The sequence below is a fragment of the Chiloscyllium punctatum genome, chromosome 32, assembly GCF_047496795.1.
Source record: "Chiloscyllium punctatum isolate Juve2018m chromosome 32, sChiPun1.3, whole genome shotgun sequence".
Lineage (NCBI taxonomy): Eukaryota > Metazoa > Chordata > Chondrichthyes > Orectolobiformes > Hemiscylliidae > Chiloscyllium > Chiloscyllium punctatum.
This window is the reverse complement of record NC_092770.1, coordinates 15,509,924-15,532,699: the sequence shown is the minus strand read 5'-3', so window position 1 is coordinate 15,532,699 and position 22,776 is coordinate 15,509,924. Positions and strand designations below refer to the sequence as shown.

Sequence of the window (22,776 nt, the reverse complement as noted above, 5' to 3'; positions counted from 1 at the left end):
AAAATAGGCCTTCTCGGCTGCCTTCAACCATGCTTCAAGGAGACATTGCTGCTCACCCTTCTGCCTACTTGCGGAATATGAAATAACTAACCCTCTGGCATAAGCTTTGGAAGTTTCCCAGAGAACAGATGAGCTATCAACCAAGCCTATGTTGATGTCTAGGAATGCCCGAAATTCCCTAGAGAAGTACTCCACAAACTTGCTGTCCATGAGAATAAAGGGGTCTGTTCGCCAGTACCTTGAATCCACTGTAACATCCTTAATTTTAACCATGAGGTACACTGGAGCATGATCAGAGATGGCAATACTACCAATCGTACAGGATGCCACCAGATCCAGGGTTACTGCAGGGGTCAGAAAAAACTCAATCCTCGTGTGACATCTGTGCAGATTGGAGAAAAACGTGAAATCCCTACCTGTAGGGTGGAGACACTTCCAGACGTCCACCAATCCTAATTCCCCACACAAACCCAATAACTGTTTAGTTTGTGCAGAGGGTATCAAGGAACCTTTAGGCAACCTGTCTACTGTGGGGTCCATGAAGCAGTTAAAATCTCCCCCTTTAATGATGTGCTGAGACTTGAGACTTATCAGTTTAGAAAAAGCATCTACCAAGAATTTAAGAGGATGAGCTGGGGGACAATAAACATTTAAAATGCCATATTCTTCCCCATTTATCAAGGCTTTAAGAATTAGAAACCTCCCGTATGTGTCTTGAACACATTCCAACAATTTAAATGAGAGATTTTTCCTAACTAATATAGCCACTCCCCTACTTCTGGTATTAAATGATGAAAAATAAACTCGGTCAAAGCCATTCTGCTGTAATTTCAGATGATCCTTGTCATCCAAATGTGTCTCCTGTAACAAAGCAATATCCACCTCCTTTCTAAGACTCAAGAGTACCTTCTTCCTCTTAAGTGGTGAGTGACTCCCCTTGATATTCCAGGTACACCATTTAATCAAATCATTAGCCATAATCTTCTCCAATTACATTTAAATTCCAGAGAAGAGAAACCCGAACCACAAATTGCTGAGTCTTAGTGTCGCATGATCCACCAAATATAAAAACTACATAAACTAAAACCACTACATTTAACAAACATACAAAATTATTAAAAATAAAAAACAACAAAAACCAGAAAACAAACCAACATATAAAGCGCCAATAGCGCTGAGTAGGGGAACTCATCCCCAGCCCAGAGGGGGCAACTACCCGTCCTGAACTGCCCATAAATAGGCATCTAACCATCTCAACCACCTTCACTTCTCCCAGCTCGAGCCGCATCACAAGCACAAGCTAAAAAGAATAAACTCCCCATAGAATATCAATATGAATAAAGAAAAACATTATTTTAAAAAGGGGGAATAAATACCCCACCCATCCTTTGGTATGTCCTGACTTAGAAATTTAAAATGTACATCTTAACCACTGCCAGACATAGTTTGAACCAAATTATTATCAATAGAGGTAAAAAAAAAGGGGGAAAAACAAAGCTCCAACCAGATTTCCTCCATTTCTTTTATAGAACGATAAACGCATACCCAAGCAATGATATTTATACATACTACAATTGTTTAACTTAGGTTAGTTTGTCCACAAAGTCTCTTGCCTTCTCCGATGTGTCAAAAAGATGCATGGATCCATCTAAGGTGATCCGAAGCACTGTCGGATCTCAGGGAGTACTGAATCCCAACTCCTTCAATCTTCTCTTGACACCATCATACGATTTTCGTTTCTGGATCACCGCCGCTGAAAAGTCCTGAAAAAACATGATCTTAGACCCCTCATAAATTAGGGCCTTTGGATCCTTCCCCTGGAGTCTGGAAGCCTCCATGACTCTCTCCTTATCCTGGTAATGATGGAACTGCACCAGGAAAGGACGAGGGCTTTGACCGAGACCCGACCTCCGTGCTGCGACCTGGTGAGCCCTCTCTATCTTCAATCCTCTCATGCTAGTCTCCAAGTCAAGGAATTTCGAAAGCCGATCTTCAACAAATTCCGCAGACCTCTCACCTTCCTGACCCTCAGGCAGACCGATGATCTGAATGTTTTTTCTCCTGCCCCTGTTTTCAGGATCATCCACTTGGTCACGCAAATTATGAACCTGCATCTTCAGGGCTTGGATCTCTTCCTTGAATGAACTGGCATCAGCTTCCACCACTGTGACCCTGTGCTCCACCTCATCCGTCCTCTTCTCCAGGTCTCCCAGCTGCTGCTCATGCTTCTGCAGCATGAGAGAGACTGGAGCCAGCTTCTCTTCAATCTGTTTCACCAACATCTCGTGAGATTTCGAGAGCTGGTTCACCAGGTCCTGGAGAGTAATCTGCTCTGAGGCTGCTGCAGGCTGAGCTGCAGGCCTGGCCTCAGATGCTCCTCCTCCCTTTTTAGGCATTTCTGGACAGCTGAAAATACAGGTAAGTCAATTTTTAAATGTTTCTTGGGGCTCCACAATCTTTCCAACGCCCCAAGAAATCCTGATGACCTGGGTTGGGTGGGTTAAAGGACCGTCCTGCTCCTGCTGCGATGTGAAGCTCTGCAGTGTGATCTTCTCAGATTGCCGCCATCTTAGATACCCTGCGACTCCACTTTCAAGGAGTTATGAACCTACACTCAAAGGTCTCTGTTCAGCAACACTCATGAGGACTTTACCATTAAGTGTATAAGTCCTGCTAAGATTTGCTTTCCCAAAATGCAGCACCTTGCATTTATCTAAATTAAACTCCATCTGACTCATGGTGATCAAAGAGATTTCTTCAACATGGCTGTCCTCAGCCAACTTTTATTGCAGTAAAATACAATGACTGCAATTATTATCACTGAGCCATCATTCCACAAAGCAAAGTCAGTTATACAGGAATTCATTATGGTCTTCTGCTCCCACCTCTTGAGGGTTCAGTGCACAATCCTGAAATCTTTAAATTGCTTAACTTGTTGATTCATAAGATAACAAAACTGATTATGTGTCTCTTGATTGCAGTTGAATTCACAAGAGGTAATGTTCCTTTTGGAGGAAGAGTGATGCATTTTGTAATAGTCCTCATGTCTGTTTTAATGGCAGATTAACTTTGCGCATATAGCACAACTACACAGTAGTATGAGGTACCACAAGCAATTAGGAAGGCAAATATTATGTTGGCCTTTCTTGCAAGATGTTTGGAGTACAAAAGCAAAAGGTTCTTTTATATATGTAGGGCATTAGTGAGATCACCTGAAGTTCTATGTGTGGTTTGGTTTCTGTACTATGGGAATGAAGTATTTGTATCTTGGAGAATTCAGGAGGGCTCTGTGCATTAGTCTCTTTGAAGGGGTTTTCCTAGGAGGAGAAATTGAGCATAATTGTCCTGAAAAGTGATTAGCCATAGTCCACAAAGGACCAAGGGCATCTCTCTCCATTAGAAACAGATAAATGGTTATGCATAGCTTGAGGGAACACCACTGCAACCAACATGGAGCCATGTGAGGAGGCAGGGTCTCTGTAAACTAACAGCCAGTATGGGGATTGAATCCATGCTGTGGCTTTATTCAGCACCATACTCTCGTCATCTAGCCAACTGAGCAAACTGACTTCCTATACTTGTCTTCCATCCTTTTGAAATTTAGCAAACTTGAGAGATGAACTCATTGAAATGGGGTTTGATATAAGGTAATTGTTGGGGGAGCTGTTTTAGCCTACCTGAATCTAAAACTGGGAGGGCATAGTCACAGGGAAAAAAGGATACACCATTTAGGACTGAGATGAGAGATTTCTTCAGAGGGTTGTAAATTTTTGAGCATCCAAAATACTCTGGGTTAAGAATTCCAGTCATTGAATATGTTCACTATTGAGATCAATAGATCTTTGGATGCTAGGGAAATCTACAGATATGGAAATAGAGTCAGATGAATCAGTTGAATACCCCACTTGTGTTACCAGGTGCAGCACATTGTTAAGAAGGCAAATGGAATATTGTCCTTCGTAGCTAGAGGGATAGAGTTTAAAAATAGGGATGGTTATCCTGCAGTTGTTTAGGGTGCTGCTGAGGCTGCATCTGCAGTAGCGTGTACAGTTTTGGTCTCTACTTGAGAGAGAATAGAGAGGTACAGAAGAGGTTCACTAAGTTGATTCCAGAAATGAGGGTTGGCTTATAAGGAGAGATCCAGCAGACTGGGACTATACTATTTAGAAGAATGAGGGGGGATCTTATAGAAACATAAACTTACAACTGGAATAAATTAGAAGCAGGGAGATTGTTTCCACTGGTGGGTGAAACTAGAAGTAGGGACATAGCCTCAAAATAAGGGGAGCAGTTTAAGACTGCGTTGAAGAGGTACTTCTTCACCCAAAGGGTTGTGAATGTGTGGAATTCCCAGCCCAGTGAAGCAGTTGAGGCTACCTCGTTGTATATTTTTAAGGCAAGGATAGATATATTTTTGAACAGTAAAGGAATTAGGGGTTATGATTAGCAGGTGGATAGGTGGAGCTGATCAGATCAGCCATGATGTAATTGAGCAGGCTTGATGAGCTAGATGGCCTACACCTGTTCCTATTTTTTATGTTCTTATGTTCTTGCGTTTTTATTCTTTGTTCTATTATCTGAAGTTCCACAGGCTTTCTCTGCAGAGGTAGAAGGTCTCAGGCTGTGGCCTCTTTATTTTGGAAGTTCCCTAGCTGCTGCTACTGTATGCATGAGAGAAAGAAGGATTTATTTGGAGAAGATTGATAAATGCTTGCAGGAGAAGATTAATAAATGCAACCAGAAGAAGAATGAGGGCTTTTGGTCATCAGGTAGGAACATTTCACTGAGGAGCTTGCTATAGGATAGTCCCTATAGCTGTCTCCCTGTCAGCACATCAGCAGTCCTGTATCTCCCCAGTCATTTGACTGTCTTGCAGGGAGTGAGAAACCTGATGTCTGAATCCTGGCACTGACATCGACATGCATACACATCCATGTTTTAATTAAAAAAACCTGTCTTGGTCCTCTTAGCTTTTGTTTCTGCAGTGAGATACTGTGAGAGCAGTTAGTGAACATCCATGGGTGGGAGAGGTGGTAGGGTAACCCCAGTGAGTAGAAAGCCCAGAGGGCTTTCAATTAGGTGAGAGCTCTCCAATGGCAATTTTGCACACAACACTGAATTTGAAGGTTGTCTATCAGCATTGGTGAGATGTGTGCAGTGGTACAGTTAGTGAATCATATCCCTGTGAGTGCAAGGTAGCAATGAAGTTGTCATTGAGCACAGGAGATAAATAACATTCTTCTGACACTGCCAGGTGTCTGTTTTTAAAATAGTTCCATAGGTGCAGTTCCATATTATTATCTCTGTCCAGGCTAGTTGGGTTTGATGGTGTGGCCTCCTCAGACAGCGTGCAAGAGGACAGCTATCACCTCCATTACTCGTTGCACCAGAGCCTCAAGTTGCTTGTTTAGGAAACGGATAGCAACTTCACTTTCTTCTGGCCATCTGGTCAGAGTTTGAACAGAGTGTCAACCAAGCATCATCATGTACTTCATCAACATATGTAGGGCTCAGCATGCCACCACCCAATTTGTGACTAAAATTCAGTTCCAAGTGTCAAGAAATATTGCTCACAACTCTGACCTGCATTTCCATTGAATGAGAATCTTTATTGGGTTTACAAGATTTTGACTACAATATTTTTGGAATTTTCATGTGGAATTTAGTTGCACCATAAATCTTGCATTTTATTAAACATTGTGCAAAATCCTATAGCACAACCTACAGATTTTTCATGAACCCCTCCCTTCCATTCCTTTGATTTGACCTTTCCTTCCAGTTATCTACCAGATTGATTCCTCCCATTGACCAACCAGGTCCTACCCTCTACCTGTGTTCACTTATCCTGACCTCACCATCTTGCTCCCTCCCCCTCAACCCTATCTACAACTGCCTTTACACTCACCCCCAGTCCTGAACAAGGGTTGCACCCAAAACATTCCAACCATTCATTCTTCACTCCATGAGTAGGAAAAACTCAATTTTGTGAATTTATTGTATGTCAAAGCTGCTCCTTTTATTAACATTAAGCAGTACATGGAATTCTTTTTCAGAGAGATTATAAATGACACAAACTCTAAAAAGTATGGGGGTTGAAGAGTTTTAGGGCCAATTTGTTTATAGCTAACAGATGCTGCCTCAGGCACAAGGCTTTCAATTAAATAAAACACTTGTATGGTGAAAGGTGTGTGTCAATTCTTCCAGCTCAAGTGTTTTCTGTTTTTTTTTAAGCAATAGTGTGAAAAAAGGTGCTGGACCCAAAGAAACAGATCCAGGCTGGTTTTCTTTTTCTCTCTGACTTCTGTCTTGTAAGAACCTGTGTTTAATTTTTCCTTTTGTGCCAAGGGGTGTTTATGGGGATTGTAGCAAGTATTTGGAACAGCATCATTAAGTTCAGATAGTCTGTTGGGTTTTTGGATAGGATAAGTTATTCAGTAATCTTTTTTCTGTTTCTGTTTCATTCTTGTAATCTTGTAAATAAATTCTGTTTTGTTTAACTGCATCACTCCTGGAATATCCATGTTACACCTGCTTAAAACAACTAACAAGGCTAGGGTCTGGGCTACCTTCTTGAAATGTTTTGAGGGGTCTGTCCTGGTCCATCAGATTGGGGGCTATTCACGGGATTTGTTCTGTATTCCAAATTGGGATAAGAGTTGTTGGACTCGAAGGCAGTTGGTGTCTTTTGTTCCGGGTGTTGATTTTGGTTGATTCAAACAGTGTTTGGGATAGCAATGGTTCTTTCAGTCAGCAAGTTTTCTGGGGGTGGAAGAAGTGACCGTTGGGGGGTTTCAAATGGTGATTAAGGCCAAACTGCTGGAATTAGCAGACAAGCTGAATTTGGAGCAGCCTCTTTCCGAGGGAAAGGAGATACAATTACAGCAAAAGTTCAGCATTTAAACTGAGTCCATCGGAGTCTTTAGAGATGGCTAAAATTCAGTTGAAAATGAGCTAGAGGCAAATTACAATTAAAAGCAGAGGAAAGAGAAAAGGAGCAAGAGGAAAGGAAGAAAGAGAAAGTTTGAACTTAAGAAATTGGCACTTAGGAGTTCAAAAATTTATTTTCTGAAGTAGTGAGAACTCCTGTGGAAGAGCAGAGAGTTAAAACGGCAAGATTAGCAGCTGAAATGACTGATGATTGAGTTGATCCATAAAGTTTGGCTTCCAGAATCAATAGAAATTAGGGAAAAGAGAATAGAAATTGGAGAAAAGAGAAATGGAAATCCTCACATGGAAAGGGAGAGGTAGATCTCGTTGAATATTATGAAGATAACATACCACAGGGTAAAAAGGAAACCCTTGAAGGGGACAGAGAAAGTTTAAAAATCTCTGGTGTTTTTACTGCAATAAAATAGGCCACATGTAATTGCAGTGTTGGTGGGTTAGGAGAAGCACTGGGAAACCAGATGTAGGAAAACAGGATAAGCCAGGGAAATTTGTAGGAGTGGTAACAGAAAGCACAGTGGAGGCTAGAAAGCTGCAACAGAATGTACCAGCTGGTCAGAGTTTGATTAAAGAGGAAATGCCAGATCTTCTTAAACCACATACTTGCGAAAGTAAAGTTTATTGGCATAGGTCAGGAGCAGTAGGTAAAGAGGTTACAATATTAAGGGACACAGGATCCTCTCAGTTTGTGATGCTGAAAGATAAGGAAATATGTACTCCTGAAGGACTATTGCCAGAAAAGGTACTATCAACAGGAATTCATGGTGAGGCAAGAAGTGAATCCAGTGAATAGTGGAGAATTCATAGTAGGAGTACTGGACAAACTCTCATTCCAAGAATACAATTTGTCCTTGTTAATTTTACAGCTGATTCACCGGTAGGTGTGCTGCCTGCTGTGGTTGAAAAGCCAGTGGAAACTCAGGCAACTGAACTATTTGCAGGACACATATCCTGGGACTTTTCCTGACTGTGTGGTAACAAGGTCACAAAGTCACCATCTGAAACAGGAGTGACCAAAGAGGACACATAAGAAAGTTGACATGGAATTCGCAGTGACCCTGTTTGATCAGATGGTTGGCAGAAATCAGGAGCAGATAGGTGACCATGCAGACACCTTGAGCTCAGATAAATTAACTGAGATACAGCAGAAAGATGAAAATTTAAAGCAATTGTATCAAAAGGTATACACAGAAAAAGAATTTGGATGTATCCCAGAATGTTATCTTAAAAATGATGTCTTAATGGGGAAATGGAGACCATCACATTTTCAGGCAGATGAGAAATGGGCAGAATTTCATCAAGTCATGTTGTCATTGGATTATAGAAAGGTAGTGTAATGAATGGCGCAAGAGCTACCTCTCGAGGGTCATTTCTGAGTGAGACCAGCTAAAATACAGAAACATTTTTACTGGCCTGCACAAGGATGTAGTTGAATTTTGCCAGACGTGTCATACATGTCAGCTAATTGGAAAACCACAGGCAGTAATAAAACCTTTTTATTTAATACCTATTTCCTAATTTGAGGAAATCTTTTTACAAGAGTCTTAATTGATTGCATAGGTCCCCTACCTCACACAAAAAGTGAGAATCGGTATTAGTTAACAATAATGGATGTGTCAACTAGATTTCCAGAGGCTGTTCCATTATGCAATATCACACCTAAAAAGATTGTAGAGGAATTACTCAATTTTTTCGCTAGATACGACTACTGACAGAGATACAATCAGATAAGGGGTCAAACTTCACATCAAAATTATTCAAACAAGTTATGGACAGCTCCGGAATAAAACAATGAAAATCTACTGCATACCATCCAGAATCACGGAGTGCTAGAAAGGTGGCATCAGACATAAGAGACCATGTTGGGCTGAGAGTCAAGATTATCCAGATGATTGGGATAAGGGAATTCCATTTTAGCTTTTTGCAATCAGAGATGCACCAAATTCAGATCCATTTGAATTAGCTTTTGGGCATGAAGTGAGAGGACCATTAAAATTGATTAAGGAGAAATTGATAAGTCAGAATTCAGAAACCACATATTTGGACTATGTGTCACATTCTAAGGAACAATTAAATAGAGCTGGGGAGTTGGCTAGACAGCATTTAAAAGTATCACAAGATACAATGAAACAGGAAGCAGACAAGAAATCAAGAATTCACAATTTTGCTATCAGGGATAAGTTATTAGTGTTACTTTCATTGATAAGTGGATGTTAGCAAGTCGAAAGGAAATTGAGTGAGGGAGACTACTTGATAGGGACTCCAGACAGAAAGAAATCTGAGTGTGTTGTGTGAATATGCTCAAAAGTTATTTTGACAGGGAAGGAAAGCAAGAGGAGAATGTATTATTGATTACAACACAGAGGGAAGAACCAAGTTCAGGGGATTATGAATTGGGAATTCCTCAAATTAAATTGGACAATGAGGAAGTTGTCAAAAATTGGGATAAAGTATTGAGTTACCTTCCAGAGGAAAGGTGGGCGGCACGGTGGCACAGTGGTTAGCACTGCTGCCTCACAGCGCCAGAGACCCGGGTTCAATTCCCGCCTCAGGCGACTCTCTGTGTGGAGTTTGCACATTCTCCCTGTGTCTGCGTGGGTCCCCTCTGGGTGCTCCGGTTTCCTCCCACACTCCAAAGATGTGCCGGTCAGGTGAATTGGCCATGCTAAATTGCCCGTAGTGTTAGGTAAGGGGTAGATGTAGGGGTATGGGTGGGTTGCGCTTCGGCGGGGCGGTGTGGACTTGTTGGGCCGAAGGGCCTGTTTCCACACTGTAAGTAATCTAATCTAAGTAAGTAATCTAAGGAAAATTGAAATGACTTGAAAAATGTATTACTATCACAAGGGGAGAAAAGTGGAAATAAGCTGGGAAGTACTAACCTAATTATGCATTCTGTATATATAGGAGATGCTATTTTGATTAAGCAACATCCTTAGGCATAACCCTCTAATGTTGGCACAATTTCAAAAGGAGATTGAACACATGTTCCAAGATGACGTAATCGAAATGAAGTAGTGACTGGAGCTCACCCATAGTGATGGTGCCAAAACCAGATAGTACCTAACGGTTATGTGTGGGCTATCGCAAAGTCAATGCAGTTACGAAGACTGATACATGTCTGATTCCGCATTTGGAAGTCTGTGTTGAGAAAGCGGGACAATCAACTCATATTTCTAAGTTGGACTTGCTCAGAGGATACTGGCAGGTACCTTTGTCTGAAGGAGCAAAGACAATTTCGGCTTTCATAATACCAAATGGACTGATATCAGTTTAAAGTCATGCCATGTGATATGAAAAATGCACTAGCCAGACCGGGTTCGATTCCTGCCTTGGGCGACTGTCTCTGTCTGTGGAGTTTGCACATTCTCCGCGTGTCTGCATGGGTTTCCTCTGGGTGCTTTGGCTTCATCCCACAATCCAAAGATGGGCAAGTTAGGTGAATTGGATATGCTAAATTGCGCATAATGTTCAGGGACGTGTAGGTTAGATAGGGGAATGGATTTGGGTGGGATACTCTTCAGAGAGTCGATATGGACTTGTTGGGCTGAAAGACCGCTTTCCACACTGTAGGGATTCTATGATATGTTGATGACCTGGTGATTTTTAGTTACACATGAATGGAACAGTTACAACATTTATCAGACTAATTCGATCGAGTTTGGAAGGCAGGCTTGATGATAAACCTAGCTAAAAGTGAATTTACCAAAGCCCAAGTCATGTGCCTGGGCCATGTTATTAGACATGGACAAATGGCCCCACGGGATGCAAAAACAACGGTAATCGGGAAGTTTCCCATACCATCGACAAAAAGACCCGTACTACACATCGTGGGCTTGAGTGGATTTTATCGAAAATTTGTACCAAATTTTACCAGTGTGGCTGCTGCACTCACCGAATTGCTAAAGAAAGGCAATAAGTTTCAGTGGACAGCGGACTATCAGAAGGCATTAACAGCCTGAAAGCTGTGCTAACCACTGTCCTGGTATTAGCCACATCCAATTATGCAAAGTCATTGAAGGTGGCTATCGATGTGAGTAATGTGGGTGTCAGTGCTGTGCTCTTGCAAGAAGATGACGAGTAATAACAATTTAGGTTTAAGAGGTTTTACAATGAAGCCATCTTTAGATATTGATGGTGCATTTTTTAAGGGGGAAGGTGTGACAGAACTGCTTTAACAAGGTTATGCAGTCTATGGCTTTTTTTTTCAGAGGCGTCTGGCCTGGTCCATAACAACTGAGAGATTTCAAGTTTTCAAGCCCTTCGGGAATATTAACAGTTTTGTTGTTTGTTGGTCTAAGCATCAGTATTTTGTACTATAACTTGCATGCAACTTCAAAAGCATATCGTGTTCTTGTGATATTATTGAATTAACACAACACATCACACCTTAAGGAATAAAAGTCATTCATTTTACTAAAGGTGTCAAATACAAATAGAATTTATGCAAAATGGTGAAAGCTGATAACACATTTAGTAATTGTTATCATCTAGATGTTAACAAACCAAGAAGGTTGTGGTGGAGTGGTAGTGTGCCTGTCTCTTGGTTGTATTACTTGGTTTCAAGCCTTATCTCAGAATGTGGTATAGCAAATCCAAACAGGTCATTTATGAAAGAAAGACTTTGTTTCTCAACCCTTTGGCCAAGATCAAGTACAGCATCTATTTTTATCAGGTTAATATCTGATACATCCTCAAATCTGGGGATGAAATTTTAAATTGAGTTTTGGAACTGGAAGATGGAGCAGGGGCTTGTTGCATCTATTCCTTTTTTTTTGAAGACCTTGTCATATTGTGGTAATGTCGTGGTCAGACAGTCCTGGTTCAAGCTCAACCTCAGGATGTGATGGCCATGGAGATGTATCATAACACATCCAAGCATGTTGACTTAAATAGAAAAAATGTTTCCTATTAAAGGGGAAATCATCTACATTTTCATGTAGTCCAAAAGCTAAGGCAAACTATATTTATTTCTGTCCACAATCCAAGTCAAAAGTTTATTTCTAATACATCCCTTTTATGACTTGATGAAGTTAATAGTTATCAAATATTTTATGTCTGGCCTTTGTTCAATAATATTTACAGCTCAAACAGCATATGTTCATCTTTCCAATAAGAATTATAAGTTTTCTTCCACTCTCAGCTTGGGAAATAAATAGCATTTTCTAGCAGTATATTCCTAATGAACAACACTTTTCCATCATGTTCATTTCTTTTCAGTTATTTTTTATTTGTTTTGTTGGATATGACTGCCCTACTTCTGTGGTCATTAATCTTCCAACACCCATTCTTACAAATAATAGCCATATAGTGAAGATCAATGTTGTAACAGCTATTGTTGACATTGAATTGGAATCTTTTATTAAGGAAGTAATAACCGATCGTTTAGAGTCATAGAGATGTACAGCATGGAAACTGACCCTTTGGCCCAGCCTGTCCATGCCGACCAGATATCCCAACCCAATCTAGTCCCACCTGCCAGCACCCGACCCATATCCCTCCAAACCCTTCCTATTCATATACCCATCCAAATGCCTCTTAAATGTTGCAATTGTACCAGCCTCCACCACATCTTCTGGGAGCTCATTCCATACACGTACCAACCTCTGCGTGAAAACGTTGCCCCTTAGGTCTCTTTTATACATTTCCCCCCTCACCCTAAACCTATGCCTTCTAGTTCTGGACTCTCCGACCCCAGGGAAAAGACTTTGTCTATTTATCCTATCCATGCCCCTCATAATTTTGTAAACCTCTATAAGGTCACCCCTCAGCCTCCGACGCTCCAGGGAAAACAGCCCCAGGCTGTTCAGCTTCTCCTTATAGCTCAAACCCTCCAACCCTGGCAACATCCTTGTAAATCTTTTCTGAACCCCTTCAAGTTTCACCACATCTTTCCGATAGGAAGGAGACCAGAATTGCATGCAATATTCCAACAGTGGCTGAACCAATGTCCTGTACAGCCACAACATGACCTCCCAACTCCTGTACTCAATACTCTGACCAATAAAGGAAAGCATACCAAACGCCTTCTTCACGATCCTATTTACCTGCGACTCCACTTTCAAGGAGCTATGAACCTGTACTCCGAGGTCTCTTTGTTCAGCAACACTCCCTAGGACCTTACCATTAAGTGTATAAGTCCTGCTAAGATTTGCTTTTCCAAAATTCAGCACCTCGCATTTATCTGAATTAAACTCCATCTGCCACTTCTCAGCCCATTGGCCCATCTGGTCAAGATCCTGTTGTAATCTGAGGTAACCCTCTTCACTGTCCACTACACCTCCAATTTTGGTGTCATCTGCAAACTTATTAACTGTATCTCTTATGCTTGCATCCAAATCATTTATGTAAATGACGAAAAGTACAGGACCCAGCACCGATCCTTGTGGCACTCCACTGGTCACAGGCCTCCAGTCTGAAAAACAACCCTCCACCACCACCCTCTGTCTTCTATCTTTGAGTCAGTTCTGTATCCAAATGGCTAGTTCTCCCTGTATTCCGTGAGATCTAACCTTGCTAATCAGTCTCCCATGGGGAACCTTGTTGAATGTCTTACTGAAGTCCATATAGATCACATCTACCGCTCTGCCCTCATCAATCCTCTTTGTTACTTCCTCAAAAAACTCAATCAAATTTGTGAGACATGATTTCCCACGCACAAAACCATGTGGACTATCCCTAATCAGTCCTTGCCTTTCCAAATACATGTACATCCTGTCCCTCAGGATTCCCTCCAGTAACTTGCCCATCACTGATGTCAGGCTTTCTGGCTTGACCATACCACCCTTCTTAAACAGTGGCACCACGTTTACCAACCTCCAGTCTTCCGGCGCCTCACCTGTGTTTATCGATGATACAAATATCTCAGCAAGAGGCCCAGCAATTATTCTCTAGCTTCCCACAGAGTTCTAGGGTACACCTGGGGATTTATCCACTTTTATGCATTTCAAGACATCCAGCACTTCCTCCTCTGTAATATGGACATTTTGCAAGGTGTCACCATCTACTTATTCAAGGAAAGATTTAATTTAATTGGTGGCAGTTCAGAGAACGTTCACTTGGATGAAGCCTGGTATGGAGGGATTGTCTTATGACTGAAGGCTAAACAAGTGGAACTCTATTCATTGGAATTTAGAAGAATGAGAAGTGATATAATTGAAACATATAGGATTCTTAAGGACCTTGACAGGGTAAACGCTGAGAGGACGTTTCTACTCATGGGAGGGTCTAGGACCAGAGGGGATAGCTTCAGAATAAAAAGAATTTCTTCTCTCAAAGGGTTGACTGTCTTTTGGAACTCCTTACCACAGAACTCCGGGGAAGGGTCCTTGTGTATATTTAAGGCTGAGATAGATTCTTGATCAGTCGGACAGTCAAGGATTATGGGGAAAGGGCAGGAAAGTGCACGAGGAATGGTGGATCAGCCATAATCCAATTGAGTGGTGGAGTAAGCTGAAGGGGTTGAATGTCTATTTCTCATGGTCTGATATTCAAAAGCTCACACTGCTGGAAGAGTTGGTAGAGGGCAGGAAGAAAGGAATAAAACACTTCATTATGTGGAAAATACCTATTTCACATGAAAATCATTTGTGTTTGAATGCTCTGTTTTGCTTTACTTTCATAATCCATTTTGCACAGATGGTGCTGGACTGTGTTCTGCTGCCTTCCAGAACAATAATCAATGAAAGTTGGACCTGTTCTCACCTCTTCCCACATCCCACCATTCACTTGGAGGTGGGCATGGAAGGAGAACAAGAGGTATTGACTGGTACCTTCATAGGAGAAAGTGAGGACTGCATATCTTCATTGTCCAAGGACAGCAAGAAATTCAATGACTTGACCAGAATGGGGAAGGTAAGTTAATCAAAACAGAAAGAACTGCAACTGCTGTATAAATCAGAAACAAAAACAGAAGTTGCTGAAAAAGCTCAGCAGGTCAGACAGCATCTGTGAAGTGAAATCAGAGTTAACGTTTCCAGCCCAGTAACCCTTCTTCAGGTTCTGGCTGGCTTTGATTTCTCTGCACATTTGCTGCCAGACCTGCTGAGCTTTTCGGGCAATTTCTGTTTTTTGCTTCTGGGGTAATTTAATCACCCTTTCTACTTGCCCAACAGGTTCCAACGTACTCAAATCTGAAGAAAGAGAAATGCACTCTAATTGTACATTTTACTAGCCATGACAAAGTGTACTTTTGCATGTTCACCCAACTGCACACATACTTACCACCAAGCTAACAGGTTGACTGATATTTATCTTGTCTGCTGTTAACTGATCTATTGCTGCAAAACAGTTTTTCTAACTTATGTTTAATACATTGAATAAATATTTAATAAAGATAAATTTTGTTTTTTTTTGTTTCATTCTAGATTTATCTTGTAGCCTAATTCATAGGATCCCTACAGTGTGGAAACAGGCCATTTGACCCAACAAGTCCACACCAACCCTACGAAGAGTAACCCACCCAAACACATTCCCCTATACGGTAAAAACAATGACTGCAGATGCTGGAAACCAGATTCTGGATTAGTGGTGCTGGAAGAGCACAGCAGTTCAGGCAGCATCCAAGTAGCTTCGAAATCGACGTTTCGGGCAAAAGCCCTTCATCAGGAAGAAAGGCAGTGAGCCTGAAGTGTGGAGAGATAAGCTAGAGGAGGGTGGGGGTGGGGAGAAAGTAGCATAGAGTACAATGGGTGAGTGGGGGAGGAGATGAAGGTGATAGGTCAAGGAGGAGAGGGTGGAGTGGATAGGTGGAAAAGAAGATAGGCAGGTAGGACAAGTCCGGACAAGTCATAGGGACAGTTACTGAGCTGGAAGTTTAGAACTAGGGTGAGGTGGGGGAAGGGGAAATGAGGAAACTGTTGAAGTCCACATTGATGCCCTGGGGTTGAAGTGTTCCGAGGCGGAAGATGAGGCGTTCTTCCTCCAGGCGTCTGATGGTGAGGGAGCGGCGGTGAAAAAGGCCCAGGACCTCCATGTCCTCGGCAGAGTGGGAGGGGGAGTTGAAATGTTGGGCCACGGGGCGGTGTGGTTGATTGGTGCAGGTGTCCCGGAGTTGTTCCCTAAAGCGCTCTGCTAGGAGGCGCCCAGTCTCCCCAATGTAGAGGAGACCGCGTTGGGAGCAATGGGTACAATAAATGATATTGGTGGATGTGCAAGTAAAACTTTGATGGATGTGGAAGGCTCCTTTAGGGCCTTGAATAGAGGTGAGGGAGGAGGTATGGGCGCAGGTTTTACGGTTCCTGCGGTGGCAGGGGAAAGTGCCAGGATTGGAGGGTGGGTTGTTTGGGGACATGGACCTGACCAGGTAGTTGCGGAGGGAACGGTCTTTGCAGAAGGCGGAAAGGGGTGGGGAGGGAAATATATTCCTGGTGGTGGGGTCTGTTTGGAGGTGGCAGAAATGTCGGCGGATGATTTGGTTTATGCGAAGGTTGGTAGGGTGGAAGGTGAGCACCAGGTGCGTTCTGTCCTTGTTACGGTTGGAGGGGTGGGGTCTGAGGGTGGAGGTGTGGGATGTAGACAAGATGCGTTGGAGGGCATCTTTAACCAGGTGGGAAGGGAAATTGCGGTCTCTAAAGAAGGAGGCCATCTGGTGTGTTCTGTGGTGGAACTGGTCCTCCTGGGAGCAGATCCGGCGGAGGCGGAGGAATTGGGAATACGGGATGGCATTTTTGCAGGAGGTAGGGTGGGAAGAAGTGTAATCCAGGTAGCTGTGGGAGTCGGTGGGTTTGTAAAAAATGTCAGTGTCAAGTCGGTCGTCATTAATGGAGATGGAGAGGTCCAGGAAGGGGAGGGAGGTGTCAGAGATGGTCCAGGTAAATTTAAGGTCAGGGTGGAATGTGTTGGTGAAGTTGATGAATTGCTCAACCTCCTTGCAGGAGCACGAGGTGGCACCAATGCAGTCATCAATGTAGCGGAGGAAGAGGTGGGGAGTGGTGCCGGTGTAATTACGGAAGATCAACTGCTCTACGTAGCCAACAAAGAGACATGCATAGCTGGGGCCCATACGTGTGCCCATGGCTACCCCTTTGGTCTGGAGGGAGTGGGAATATTCAAAGGAGAAATTGTTAAGGGTGAAGACCAATTCGGCCAAACAAATGAGACTGTCGGTGGAAGGGTACTGTTGGGGACGTCTGGAGAGGAAAAAAACAGAGGGCTTGGAGGCCCTGGTCATGGCAGATGGAGGTGTAGAGGGATTGGATATCCATGGTGAAGATGAGGCGTTGGGGGCCAGGGAAACGCAAGTCTTGGAGGAGATGGAGGGCGTGGGTGGTGTCTCGAACATATGTGGGGAGTTCCTGGACTAGGGGGGATAGGACAGTGTCGAGGTAGGTAGAGATGAGTTCAGTGGGGCAGGAGCATGCTGAGACAATGGGTCGGCCAGGGTGGTCAGGCTTGTGGATCTTGGGAAGGAGGTAGAACCGGGCAGTGCGGGGTTCCCGGACTATGAGGTTGGAAGCTGTGGGTGGGAGATCTCCTGAGGTGATGAGGTTCTGTATGGTCTGGGAGATGATGGTTTGGTGATGGGGGGTGGGGTCATGGTCGAGGGGGCGGTAGGAAGAGGTGTCCTCGAGTTGACGTTTGGCTTCAGCGGTGTAGAGGTCAGTGCGCCAGACTACCACTGCGCCCCCTTTATCCACTGGCTTGATGGTGAGGTTGGCATTGGAGCAGAGGGATTGGAGGGCTGCGCGTTGTGAGGGTGAGAGGTTGGAGTGGGGGAGGGAGGTAGACAGGTTGAGGCGGTTAATGTCCCGGCGGCAGTTGGAAATGAAGAGATCGAGGGCAGGTAATAGGCCAGCACGGGGTGTCCAAGTGGATACAATGTGTTGGAGGTGGGCGAAGGGGAAATGTTTAACAGTGTCACAAAAAGGTTCAAATAACTCCATCTCAAAATGAAATATTTAAGACATAAGTAAAAATGGGAAATACTGGAGAAACGCAGCAGGTCTGTCAGAGCCTGTGGTTTGCTTTTATTAAAAACAGATGTATCAATAACAATTGGAAACTCTTTTGAAAACATTGTGAATCATAAATATTGAATCCTTCACACTCGGCACAAGCAGGTAAAGACCACTGGTGCAATATTTTAAGACTATAAGACCACTGATTTTCCAACATATTCCTTCATGTGCTTCTCATATAGTCCTAACACATGCACCAGATAAAAGGGACCATAAATATATTTGATAAATCTATGCAATTACAAAAAAAACTGAGTACAGTAATAAATATAAACACACTCCTGTGCTCCATTTTTGCACTGTTGTTACTTTATTTATCCTTGTGAATTTTGGCACTGACACTCCAGGACCAAACACTATAATTGCTCAGCACCCTATCCACCATCTTAATTATTCACAGCACCAGCACACATACTACAATTTTCAAAATGCCTCTTACTGCCTCCCAACATGCAAAAACATAGACAGACACCTCTTCCCAACTCCCTCCAACATGTACTCAATCACTAAATTCACTTCAGAATCATCAGCTTTGAACAAACTGTCGCTTTCACAAACACCCTACCCAGGATTGAAGTGGGCAAAGTTTCACCTTACAATGGTATTTGCAATACTCCTGTGTCACACACAATGCGCACTGACTGTTCTTCCATGTAATCGTGGGTGAGTGATTAAGGCGATAGATTAGAAATTCTTTGGTCTCCCCTCACAGGCTTGAACTCTGCCAACTACGTTTCCTCATCTTGCAGATTTTAAACTACTTCCTGCTGGATTAGTTATCGCTCAAACTCAAATTTGGGGTTGATTAGCTCAGTTGGATAGATGGCTGGTTGTAATGCACATTGATGCCAACAGCATAGGTTCAATCCCCAAACCCACTCTAGTTGCTATGAAGGACTCTCCTTTACAAACTGTCCTCTTGATTATGGTGACCCTCAGGTTAAATTGACATCAGTTATCTCCCTCTAATGAAGTAGTAGGACAGTCGTGGTTTTAGGGTGACACACTGGCTCAGTGGTTAGCACTGCTGCCTCACAGCCCAGGGACCTGGCTTTGATTACAACCTCTGGCAACTATCTGCATCGAGTTTGCATGTTCTCTCCGTGTCTACATGGGTTTCTGCTGGGTACTCCAGTTTCCTCCCACAGTCCAAAAATGTGTAGGTTAGATGGATTGGTTGTGCTAAATTGCCCATTGTGTTCAGGGATGTGTAGGTTAGGTGGGTTAGCCATGGAAATGCAGGGTTAGGAGATGGATATTGGTGGGATGTTCTTCAGAGGGGTCCAATGGCCTGTTTACACATTGTCGGGATTCTGTTCTATTCATAAATCTGAAAAGTTCATCTTAAGTCCTCTTGTCACTGAGGCTCAATTGAAAGTTGGGCAGTGGCCTGACAAAGAGGTAGAGGAAGTGTTCACTGTCCTGGTAAAGGAAACGAGAATTTTAAAAATGACTCTAAGTGAAATTGGTCATCTCAGTTTCTCTGCCCTCCGTCCCGTCCCCCCACCCACTTCATCCAATCCAATCAATCTTCCACTGAAGTGACTGCACTCTGTGTTCTTAGATCCAAATCTGACTTGGTTATTAAGCCTGCTGATAAGGGTGATGCTGTTGTAATCTGATGTACTGATCAAAAAGTTGTGGAGGCTGACTGCCAGCTTTCAGGTACCTTCGTCTATCTTCCCCTGGACCATGACCCCACCATGGCACATCAGACCATCATATTAATTACAATCACTGACCTCATTTCATCTGGTGATGCCCCCTTCACTGCTCCCAAGCTGATAATACCACAGCCCTGCAGAGCTTGATTCTAGTTCCTTCCAAAAATCCACAAACAGGATATCCTGGGCAATCCCATTATTTCAGCCAGCTCCTACCCACAGAACTAATTTCCTCCTACCTTTTCTCCTTTGGTCCGTTCCCTGCCAATGTACATCCGTGATTCCTCTGACATTTTACAGCAGTTTTGGAATTTCCAGTTTCCAGGCTCCAGCCACCTCCTTTTTACCATGGACATGCAATCATTTTACATGAGCCAAGAACTTTCAAAGTTAGATTGGAGTAGAATATTCACAAGTAAAGGAATGACTGACAAGTTGGAGGCTTTCAAAAATGTGATAAAGACAGTTCAGAGGCACTATGTTCCTGTTAGTGTGAAGAGTAAGGCTGGTAAGATTACGGAACAATGAATGAATAAAAATATTGAGGTTCTAGTCAAGAATAAAGAAGAATCATATATTAGATTATAGACCAATTGGGATCAAATGAATCTCTTAAAGAGTGTAAACAGTGCAGGAGCATTCTTGAGAGGGAAATCAGGAAGGTGAAGAAGGAATAAGAGACAGTCTTGCCAGATAAGGTTAAGGATAATCCAAAGAGGTTCTATAAATACATTAAGGCAACTAGGGAGAGAATCAGGCCCCTTAAAGATCAACAAGGTCAACCTCAAAAGATGAGTGATGTTAAATGAATATTTCATGTCAGTTTCTTTTTTTCCATGGAGAAAGAATTAGGGGCTAGAGAAGTCTGGGCAATAAGTATTGATAATCTGAAAACAGTTCACATTACAGAAAAAGAGGTGCTGGAGATCTTAGAAAATGTAAAGTTGGATAAATCTCATTATCAAATGTGGGATGTGGTGGAGACTGGGACAATTACAACATTTAAAAGGCATCTGGAAGGGTTTAGATGGATATGGGCCGGGTGCTGACAAATGGGACTAGCTTAACTTAGGACATCTGGTCAGCATGGATGAGTTGGACTGAAGGGTCTGTTTCCATGCTGTAATCTCTATGACATCTATCCCTCACCAGGATGGTATCAGGGCTCTCCACCTCTTCCTGCAGCAAAGGCCTAAACCATCTCCCTCCGCTTGGCCAAGCTCATCTTCACCTTTAACAACTTCTCTTTTAACTCATCTCATTTTCTTCAGGTCAGAGGGGTGGCCATGGGTACTCACATGGGACATGCCTATTTCTTCATAGGGTGTGTGGAACATTCCTTGTTCCAGTCCTATTCTGGCCTCCACCTACAACTATTTCTCTGATATATCAATGATCTCATCGGTGCTACTTCCCTCTCTCGTCTGAAATTGGAAAAGTTAATCAATTTCACTTTCAATTTTCACCCTGCCCTCACTTTCACCTGATCTATCTCTGACCCCTCCCTTCCCTTCCTGACATCTCTGTTTCCATTTCTGGGCAATAGACTGGCCACTAATATCCACAATAAACCCACTGACTCCCACAGCTACCTGGACTATACATCCTTGCACCCTGTTTCTTGTGAAGACTCCATTCCATTCTCCCAGTTCCTCTGTCTCCATCACACATGTTCCAATGAGGCCAAATTCCACAAGGGAATCTGCGAAATGTCCACCTTCCTCAACCAGCACTGTTGTTGACAGGGCCCTCAACGGGGTAAAAACAATGACTGCAGATGCTGAAAACCAGATTCTGGATTAGTGGTGCTGGAAGAGCACAGCAGTTCAGGCAGGCAGCATCCAAGTAGCTTCGAAGCTACTTGGATGCTGCCTGAACTGCTGTGCTCTTCCAGCACCACTAATCCAGGGCCCTCAACGGGTCCAATTCATTTCCCACACTTCCACCCTCACCCCCTCTCTTCCCTGTCCCGACAGTGGTAGGTTCCCTCGTCCTTGCCTACCATCCCACCAACGTCCACATCCAGAAGATCATCAGCCACCAGTTCTGCCTCCTCCAGCAAGATGCCACCAACAGACACACATTCCCCTCCCCTCTGCCTTATACAGAGACTGTTCACTCTGGTCCATTCTTCATTCATTCCCAACAGCACCCCCACAGTCCCTTCCCCTGCAACTGCCAAAGGTGTAACATCTGCCCATTTATATCCTCCCTCCTCAGTGTCTAAGGGCCCAAACATACCTTCCAGATGAAGCAGCACTTTACTTGCACTTCTCATAATCTGGTCTACTACATTTTCTGCTCACAATGTGGTTTCCTCTACATTGGAGAAATGAAGCATAGGCTGGGTGACCACTTTGCAGAACATCTGCATGTAAAAATGACCCTGAGCCTGCCACTTTAACATACCAAGATCTCTGTCTCAGGTTTGCTGCAGTGCTCCAGCGATGTTCAGAGCAAGCTGGAAGAACAACACCTCATTTTCCACTTGGGGGTCCTGCAGCCTTCTGGACTTGATATTCAGTCCAAACGCACCAGGCCTTGTTATCATAAAGGTGAAGCTGAGTACAGCAGATGCTGGAGATTAGAGTCAAGATTAGAGTGGTGCTGGAAAAGCACAGCAGGTCAGGCAGCATCCAAGGAGCAGGAAAATCGACATTTTGGGCAGAAGCCTTTCATCAGGAATGAGGCCAGAATTGTTATCATATAGTCTGCCATTACACACCACCTGTTCTTAGCCATAGGTTTCCATTAACATCTGTTTACCCTCCAAGATAGATAGTTATCCACTCCACTGTTTATCCAACTGTCCCCTCTCTTAGGACTCTATCCCCGCCTATTGTTTACTCCTTTCCCTCACTCTTTCTTCTGCACATAAATCAACATTTTCCCAGCTACAAGGGGCCACCGCACCCAAAACATTAACTCTGACTTCTCTTCACAGTTGCTGACAGATCCGCGGAGCTTTTCCAGCAACCTCTGTTTTTGTTTATGTTTAAAAATGACTCCATGGGATGGGCCTCGTCAAGAAAGAACCAGGGCGAACGTTTCAGCTGGATGGCCTTCGTCAGAATCAGAGCAGGAGAGCGTCCTCCGCCATATTGATATGGGAGTGGGCGCGTGTATCCGCCATATTGATAAAGGTGGGGGTGGGGGTTGGAGGCTGTTTCCGCCATGTTGACGAGGGATCGAGCTGGCTGATGTGTCCGCCA

At 43.4% G+C, this 22,776-nt stretch overlaps 1 pseudogene; it reads left to right on the top strand.

Annotated features, from left to right (window-relative positions):
* Positions 1-11,565: 11,565 nt before the first annotated feature.
* LOC140458315 (U2 spliceosomal RNA) lies at positions 11,566-11,730 on the top strand (annotated as a pseudogene).
* The last annotated feature ends 11,046 nt before the right edge of the window (positions 11,731-22,776 follow it).